This window comes from Sinocyclocheilus rhinocerous, unplaced genomic scaffold, assembly GCF_001515625.1.
Source record: "Sinocyclocheilus rhinocerous isolate Xijiao unplaced genomic scaffold, SAMN03320098_v1.1 scaffold3667, whole genome shotgun sequence".
Classification (NCBI taxonomy): Eukaryota; Metazoa; Chordata; class Actinopteri; order Cypriniformes; family Cyprinidae; genus Sinocyclocheilus; species Sinocyclocheilus rhinocerous.
In genome coordinates, this window is record NW_015635956.1 from 60,118 (window position 1) to 69,186 (window position 9,069).

Here is a 9,069-nt window from a genome sequence, read left to right on the forward strand (position 1 = left end):
CAATTTAAAATAACTGTTTTCTATTTGAATATATTTTAAAGTGTAATTTATTTCTGTGATCAAAGCTGAATTTTCAGCATCATTACTCCAGTCTTCAGTGTCACATGATCTTCAGAAATCATTCTGATATGCTGATTCGTTGCTGGAGAAATTTTTGAAAACCGATACATTTTTTTTTAGGATTCTTATAAAAAGTTCAAAAGGAGAAGCATTTATTTGAAATATAAATCTTTTGTAACATTATAAATGTCACATTTGACTACTTCAGTGCATCCTTGCTAAATATTATTATAATTTATTATCATTTAATACTATAATGTATTTCTTTAAAAAAGCACCATGACCATTAACTTCTAAACAGTAGTGTAAATTTCAACATTTATGTATTTGCAGTTTGCAATTAAAAATAATATCTGAAAAAATTATGCCTTCAACCAAACAATTGTTGTGATAAAAAGAAGATTTAAAATGTTCATTTAAGAACTAAATCAGCAAAAATCTATGAACAACGAAAAATATGTATACGTATACATACATATACATATATGTTTCCATTTATATGCACCAATATCACAATACTTTATAATAAACAGCAATATTTACATATATATATATATCGGTAAATATTACTAGAATCTTTTTAATATATGAAAGCTTATTTCCATCAGAGTTCATAGTTTTGAATCAATCAATTTGAACCAACAGTTTGAATCACATCAACTAATTCAATTTTTCTTGCATTTCAAATCAGAGACATTATTAAAACATCTGTCTATTAAAGCAAGCTCTCATTCTTGAATCATGAGACACGGAATGATTGTGAAACTAGTCTTAAAGAACTTAAAAAGTGCCAAAAATCAGTGCAAATAGAGTCCACAATTTTGTTTGTGGGACGTCCCAGCTCAACATGCACAACTCCCCAATCAGGCTAAACAATAAAGATGGCTTGTAGCCAATTTGAGAGAGTTTCAAGCCATCTGATCTCCAGCCGGCAACAAAATCCCTGCAACTAGTCAATCCTTTCATGCATTCATAAGCTTTGACAACTTTAGTTACCAGGATCAAAGAAACTATGGGATGTGGGCACACATTCACTTCCTGTCATCTCAACACACACCACCATGAGGCGAGTTTATTGAAGCCTCGTGGGGGACGCGAGGACGGAGTCTATTGTGTCACATACAGCAGATTTTTCTCATTGTGTTTGGTGTTTTTATTGTCCAGACTGGTGGATTGTTGCTGTAAATTGTGAGTCACAAGTTTCTCCTTGAACCGTGCAGTGCAAATAAGGACAGTAAACGCTTGTGACACGATCAGAAAACAGGTGTTTAATACACATTTAAAAGAGAAAGAGAGGAAGAAAAGAAAGAAGAGAGGAAGCAGAGATGAGAAGATGTGAGCGTGGGCGCAGCAGACAGACAGACATGAATCCTTTCAGACTGCATTAGCATCAAGGCAAAGGACACAGAAGAGATTTGTCAGCCAAGAACCGCACTGTTCTGTTTCTGTCTTTGTCGTTCTTTCGTTTGCACTGATCTGAAGAACTCTGAGGAGAGGAAACATCTCTTTTTAGTGATAGTTTTGTTTGGTGTGTTGCATCTTTCAAATAAAAGCCTCCGATATGATGCACGTCATACACAAATATGACAAGATATGAGTGAAAATGCAACGTTTCAATCTGACTGGCTGGTTTCAATGTCAGTTCAGAAATAAATCTACAATGAGCATTTGAGGAAGAAATAAGCACAGGATTTGTGCTTTTTGATTGTCAGGCTTGTTGTGTTTGAATCTGAATTAACAATAATAACAATTATGGACATAAAAAAAAAAAGACAATTCTGAAAAAAAAAAAAATAAATAAATACTATAAAAGAACCATTAAAGTCCGTATGGTAATATTCTGAAGTGAATATGCTTGTTTTTTGTTTTTTTGTGCAGGTTTATTATCATTTACCAAAACTAAGTATTAGAGGGACAAACTTAAATGAAAATGAGAAATGCTGTCCTGGCAATTAACTAAAAGTTTAAGTTGAAACACTAAAATTACAAACTGGAAACAAAATAAAAACTAAATCTGAAATAAAAATAAATTAAACCTAGACATAAATATAAAACATATAAATAAATAAAATTACTGCAAATTAAACTAAAATTAAAATAAAAATGTTTAATATAAATAAATACTAATTCAATATATTAATAAAAACGGTAATCATATATTAATTATTACTAAAAAAAACATTGTGTGAGGAACAGACTGAAATTTAAAATGGTTTAAAATTGTTACATTCAAATTGTTATACAAAACATGTTAAAAGCACATAAAAATCACTACATTAAATTGAAATGAAAACTGAAAATATAAAAATGAAAGCTAATTTAAAACAATAAAAACTATAATTGCATATTTAAATAATACTGTTTAAAATAATACTGCATAATAAAATAACACTGTGAGGAACAAACTGAAATTAAAAATTATGTTTAAAATTGCTGTTATGTTAAAATTATTATACAAAAACTAACAAAAATGTTGAAAGAACATAAAATCATTATAAAAATTTAACTAATTAAAACGAAAACTTCAAATATAAAAATAAAAACTAATTCAAAACATCAATTAAAAAACTACAATCTATAAGTAAGACCATAATCTATAAAACTAAATAATAATACTATATAATAAAAAATATAATCTATTACTGAAAGTATAATATAAACTAATTAATTCTAAAGAATAATACTATAACACTCTAAAAATTATACTATAAACTTTAATTTTGCACAAAGATATAAGACAACTGTACTACTATTATGCTTCTTTTTTATGACATTTTTAGTCCCTTTTGTAGATTGACAGATGTGTGTACTACAGTGTTTAAGTTCTTTCACAGGAACACTAAACAGCAAAAACATCAGAATACTGCACATGACAGCATATTTACATGCATCAACTTGCATATTTGGTGTTCAACAACTTGGCAAAGCCCAGTTAAGAAATGAGGAGGAATTTGGATAGTTACTGTTACTCCTAAACCCCTGAATGACTAACAATGGGAACGTCCATCAAACCCTGCTCTGTTTCTGTCTTTTTGTGTGCATCAGCAACAGCGTGTGAGAGTTAATCCACCTATAAACGTGCATCTGTTGCACTCCGTCTAGCGCATCTCACATTCTCAGCGATGACATCTAGGTGTGCAAATGCTCCCACAGCTGTGAACCCTCTCTAAAAGGAGATCACGGCTTAAACGACGGTCTCTAGATGCAGATCGCTGGCCAATGAGGCGGCACACAAGCCTGAGGAGACAGTGTTTGACTTTGTACAAATAGAGCAATAATGCTCAAGAGGGGGAAGCCATTACCGCGAGCCGTGTGAGGATATTTCAAGATGATTTGTATTCATTCCTGACGTTACTTTACGTTACTTAGGCAGGGGTTGCCTAGCAACATACTGTAGGAAGAGTGGGAAAACCCGGGCTGTCATTCCACACGCGCGGCGTCTCTGTGAATGCAAGCTCTGTGACACTGCACAGACAGCATGAAAGAATGCCGCAGTGCCCGAATGCATGTGTGAGGGCGGCAGTGTGCTTCTAAGACATCTGCGCATCAATTCATAGCCTTTTATGTGCTTTAAATGATTTCATTTTACAGAAATGCCTGTAGTCTGGCACACCGCACAGCTCTGCCTTATGCACCGCCTGTCAACCGTAATAACAACGGTGACTGCAATGGCAGCATTCTAGTGCATCAAAACATTTTCATGCAAACTTTAACATTGCCTTTTAGATGCACAAATAGACCTTTACACACATAGATTAAAGGAATAGTTCACCCAAAAATGAAAATTTGCTGAAAATTTACACACCGTCAGGCCATCCAGGATTAGTTTGTTTCTTTATCAGAACAGATTTGGAGAAATGAACTTGTTCAGCAATGGTTGCTCTGCCGTGAATGGGTGCCGTCAGAATGAGAGTCCAAACAGCTGATAAAAACAAAGTAATCCACACCACTCCAGTCCATCAGTTACCATCTTGAGAAGTGAAAAGCTGTGGGTTTATAAGAAATCATTAAGGCATTTCAACTTTGACCCGTCGCGTCTGGCTAAAATACCATAAATCCATAATACATAATAACACTTCCTCCAGTGAAAAAGTCCATCTCCTGTTGTCCTCTCACATCAAAATCCACCCACATATTTGTTAAGAACCTTTTCTGGACTGTTTTTGCTTGTAAACGGTGTTTGATCTGTATAGGAGATTTCTCTCCTGATTCAGATTACGCTGGAGAACCTAATATTATGGATTATGGAAGCAGTGGTTTGAAGTTAAAAACATCTTAAAGGATTTGTTGCTTACAAATCTGCATCTTTTCACTTCTCAAGACGTTAATTGATGGACTGGAGTGGTATGGATTACTTGTGGATTATTGAGATGTTTTTATCAGCTGTTTGGACTCTCATTCTGACGGCACCCATTCACTGCAGAGGATCCATTGCTGAGGAACTGATATAATGCTCAATTTCACCAAATCTGTTCTAATGAAGAAAAACACTCATCTACACCTTGGATGGACTAAGGGTGAGTACATTATAAGCGAATTTTCATTTTTGTGTGGAATATTTCTTTAAACAATATTGGCATTGATGTAGCCTACATTCTTGCCATTTGTTACTTGAATGTGTGAGACTTCTGGTGTCATTCACTTCCAGTTATTTTACATGTACAAAAACAGTCTGTTATGCTGCTTTATATTGCAAACTGACATTTCTTATCACATTATTTAATGTATTATTGTAATCATAAAAACACACTGTTTTGTAGCGGAAATAGTTTTATCGTTTACGCTACTTAGACAGATAAAATAGAAAATAGCTTATTTCCGTGTTGCAAGATACACTGTAGCATTGCATCATGTTTGTTTCAGCACATTGCATACTCGAAAAAAGTTACAAAAATACAAAAACAGAAAATTCAACACATAAAGCATCATGTTTTGCCATTACAGTATGTGAAGACTCACTGGCCAACTCAATTAAAATACACTCAGATAAAACGCTCTCTCCGCTCGTTCTGCAGATTATTGTAATTATCTCAATAAGTGTGCACCTCTGTTTTTGACAGCTGCTTTGACCCTGTATTTTCAGTTCAGCACTTGGTGTCATGTTTTTACTATGTTGTGTCAAGTTGAGACCCTCTCAAGACCCTGCATTCTGTTGCCCTCCATCTAGCTTATTAAAAAAAAAAAATCACCAAATTAAAAATGCATCCAAAATTTCCAATGTTTTTGAGGTGCTGAAAAAAAAAACATGATGCAATGCAATGGTGTATTAAAACATAAAATATGAATGGCTCTTGAAAATTGACTTGTGTTTGTCCATCTGCTGCCAGATTTTTTTTATTTTTTGCATGCATTTATGGCTCAGATGCAGTGTTATTTCTATATTATTTATTATTATCTTAGATTTGTTTTTGTTTTTTTCATTTAAAAAAAAAAAAGTAATTTGGTCATTTTCCTTTTGTTTTGGTTTATTTTAAATTTTTTTCAGTTAGCCATCAAGGCAACATTTCAACTTTTCATTTGTTTTTTGTTTAATTCAAGTTTTTATCTTCTAATATTAATAATAATCTAATATTTAATCTATTTTAATTACAGAAATATTTATGTTTTTAAAAATATTTACAAAATATTTTAAATAATATTAGTTTTGTTTTACTTAACAACACTGCTCAGGGGATTTGCCTATATACAGTATACATTTTCCTATATACTGTATATATATATATATATATATATATATGTGTGTTTATATACTGTGTGTGTGTGTATATATATATATATATATATATATATATCTTGGTCTGCATGCAAGCCATGCATTTTGCAAATCAATCAAATCCAAAGCACATAAGTGCAGTCCCTTACAAGCAACCATGTCCCACTGGCATCAGGGTGATTGTTAGTGCACAGATTTTCAAATATTTACAGCAAAAGTGTATCATCTATAGGTCTCTTAGACGCTTGGAGCACTGGCGGCACTGCTTTACTCAAAAGGCAGCATGTTATTTACTTTGTCTGTAGATCAATACCTGCTGTACCTGCAATACCACTTTGCAGTGGCCAGTTTTGATTATTCGGGGCTGTCAATGCAGGAGTTTTCCACTGGATTCCACGGGGGAATGGGCAAGTATTGACCCACTTTTCCTATTCACAGCTCCTCATAGAGCTCCATCTGTCCATCTCTGCCAAACCTCAAGAGAAGTAAAGCTACTGCTGGTGTGCCGTTCATCCACATTAACTAATGTGCATGCAGGACTCTGAAGTGCACGAGGCGGAGATGGGCTTCTTAAGAGAGGCACAAAACCACAGAGATCGATTTACAGTGTTTACTGCAGATCTCTGTGCGTTCATGCTGGAACAAAAGAGGATGAATATTTGATGTGGCCACAGACTCTGGAAATCAATAAAAGCTTTGTGGTTTCGTCTCACTTCTGACACAGTATATTAAACTGCATTAAAAGTGGTGAGAAATGACAGTGTTAAGCCTTGTGCACGAATATCGCGCGCGCTTATCGCCAGCGTTTTTCGATGCGTCTTGTGTTTTCATACCATAGACTGTATAAAAACATGGACGTAGTGTCCGTGACATCACCTGTAGGTTCCTTAAGAGCGTTTTTGAAGCTCAAAGTGGGCGGAGCCGGCCGTCGCCATCTTGGCAGCGCGTCACTCCCGGATAATCAAAAATGGGCAAAAAGGCGAGAGCTGGTTGCTGAAACCACGCCCACCTAGCTCGACGTGGTTACAGAAGCTGCAATCCACCTGTCTCTTAAGTGGCCACGCCCTTAATTATGCAGAACTTTAAGGCTTAATTAATTTAAACGGATGAGTTATAAAAAAATTCACCCCCCTCACAGTTGTCATGAAGGGCAAAATTAGCTATATAGACCAAAATAATTTTTTGAACCAGGCTGTAAACATGTTTTTTTCTGCTGTAAAGTTTGGCATTTTAACATGGGGAGTCTATGCGATTGACTCCCTTTTGCAGCCAGCCTCTAGCGGCCAGTTGACGAATTACAGTTTAAGTCACTTCTGTGTTGGCTTCACGAGAGAGAGAGCGGGAGGTTGCCGGTTGGTTCATACCCAAGCGATTTTCACTGGTGATGAGCCGAGTGAACATGCAAATTCACTCCCTGACATTAGATGGAGCTTAATGAAAAATACCCCGGTACACATCGAATCCTATTTGATCTGCAATTCATCTCCATAACAACTCCCTCTTACCGAGATTTTTGTAGTCGCTGTCACGTTTGTCATGAAGCTCTTTGTGTTCAGACACCAATGAGACCAGCAGCTCTACATTCATCTTGCCTCGATGCTTCTTCTTTGTCTACTTACTTCCTCTTCGTCATTAGGTATCAATGTGTGCTCGGCAAGACCGTTTTGTGCTTGAGCGCCACCAAGTCGTGTTTTATTGTAACTTCAGCAGCTCCAGGCACGTGAACAAAAGCGCCAATCTCATTGTTTCGGCCAGTTTTTAACGCGGCTCGTCAAACTAAAAAAACGAGCCCGAGGCGTTTTTCTTAAATGACGCTTTTACGCCTGGCGCTTTGCGCGTCGGTGTGCACACTCACATTGGCGCCCTATGTTTAATTACGAGGCGTTAAACGTCGGCGATAATCGCGCGCGATATTCGTCCCAGTGTGCACAAGCCTTTAAGCAGAAGAAATCAAAGATGGAAGCGGCTGAGTGATAGTTTGATGATGAACTACATCTTCACATTTTCTGAAGGAAGCAAGAGTGGTGTGAACGGTTGCCGGGGTATTGTTAAATGGTTGCTAAGATGTTCCGAGCGATGTCACAAGGGAGTTCTGTAGGTGGTTTCTAAGGTATCCTTAGTGGTTATTTGCATGTTTCTGTGGAGATAGCATGTTCTTAGTGGTTGCTAGGGTGTTGTGGATGGTTGTCAGCAGTTGCTAAGGTGTTCCGAATATTTGTTGCTAGGGAGTGCTAGGTAGTTGCTAAGGTATTCTGAGTGGCTCTTTGTGCATTTTTACTCAGTACGTATGTTCACAGTGGTTGCTAGGTTGTTTTAAGTTAATATAATGCTGCTATTTACATGTTAACTGCCTCTCTTAGCAAACATATAACCAGTGGTGTAATGTAACGAAGTAATAATACTTCGTTACAGTACTTAAGTATTTTTTGGGAGTATCTGTACGTCTGCAAGTTAGACTCATGCTCATGTGCAAACAAGTGCGCGCACATCCGCGGATGATTCATTTTCCACTCAAGTCGAGTCTGGGGTGTGCGATACAATATCGTCTGCGATAATATGATAAGTGTTGTTGTAATGATGTGCGATCTGACATTATCAAGTAGGCTATCAAACCAAATCACACACAGAGTGCACGCACTTTGATTTATTAGTCTATTAAAACTATTAAAATTCCAGGCATTCTAAATTGAAGACGGCAAAAATGCTTCTGTATGCTTTTTATATTTATATAATTTATTATAGTTAACTTAATCTATATCACACAAAGAGTACCGTTTTTTTCTGCAGATATCAGCATGAACACATTTAATAATCCTTTTATACAAGTTCAGTAAAGCAATAAGTGATAGACTTGTGCTGGTATTCGGTGATGCGATATATCACGGTAATGAATATGCACGATATTGTTATCGCGGGCACTTCTAAATACTGTGAATAATTATATATTACAAATTATTCCGAATTTTGAATGTATTTTAAGAATACTTTTCCCATCAACTGGTCAAAATGCGCAACACGCTGTATGCTGCGTGAAAGACGCATGCGCACTCTGATGTAAACAAGCGCGGACGAGAAGCACATGGCGGAACATGTGAGAGACGCTCTGGATGAAAGCGCACTTTCACTCTCTGACAGCAGAAGGCGCTAAACTGCAGAAATAATAATAATAATAATTCAATAATTCATTTAAATGCAGCCTTTACCCCGGAAACCCTGTAAACAAAGAAGCTGCACTACTTTCTGTTTCTGAATCGTGTTTAAACGATTTAAACAGCCATTCAGATTTGTGTATTTAC

At 36.0% G+C, this 9,069-nt stretch overlaps 1 protein-coding gene and 1 long non-coding RNA gene across 4 annotated transcripts in view; one reads left to right on the forward strand and one right to left on the reverse strand.

Annotated features, from left to right (window-relative positions):
- The window catches only part of LOC107747500 (uncharacterized), a 21,018-nt gene that overhangs the window by 5,179 nt on the left and 6,770 nt on the right, over positions 1–9,069 (forward strand). The window contains exons 2-3 of the long non-coding RNA XR_001640813.1: positions 2,798–2,803; positions 6,255–6,258. This is a non-coding gene — a long non-coding RNA (uncharacterized LOC107747500). The remainder of the gene's footprint in view (positions 1–2,797; positions 2,804–6,254; positions 6,259–9,069) is intronic.
- LOC107747499 (inactive phospholipase C-like protein 2) overlaps positions 1–9,069 on the reverse strand; it is a 16,546-nt gene that overhangs the window by 3,722 nt on the left and 3,755 nt on the right. The window lies entirely within an intron of this gene.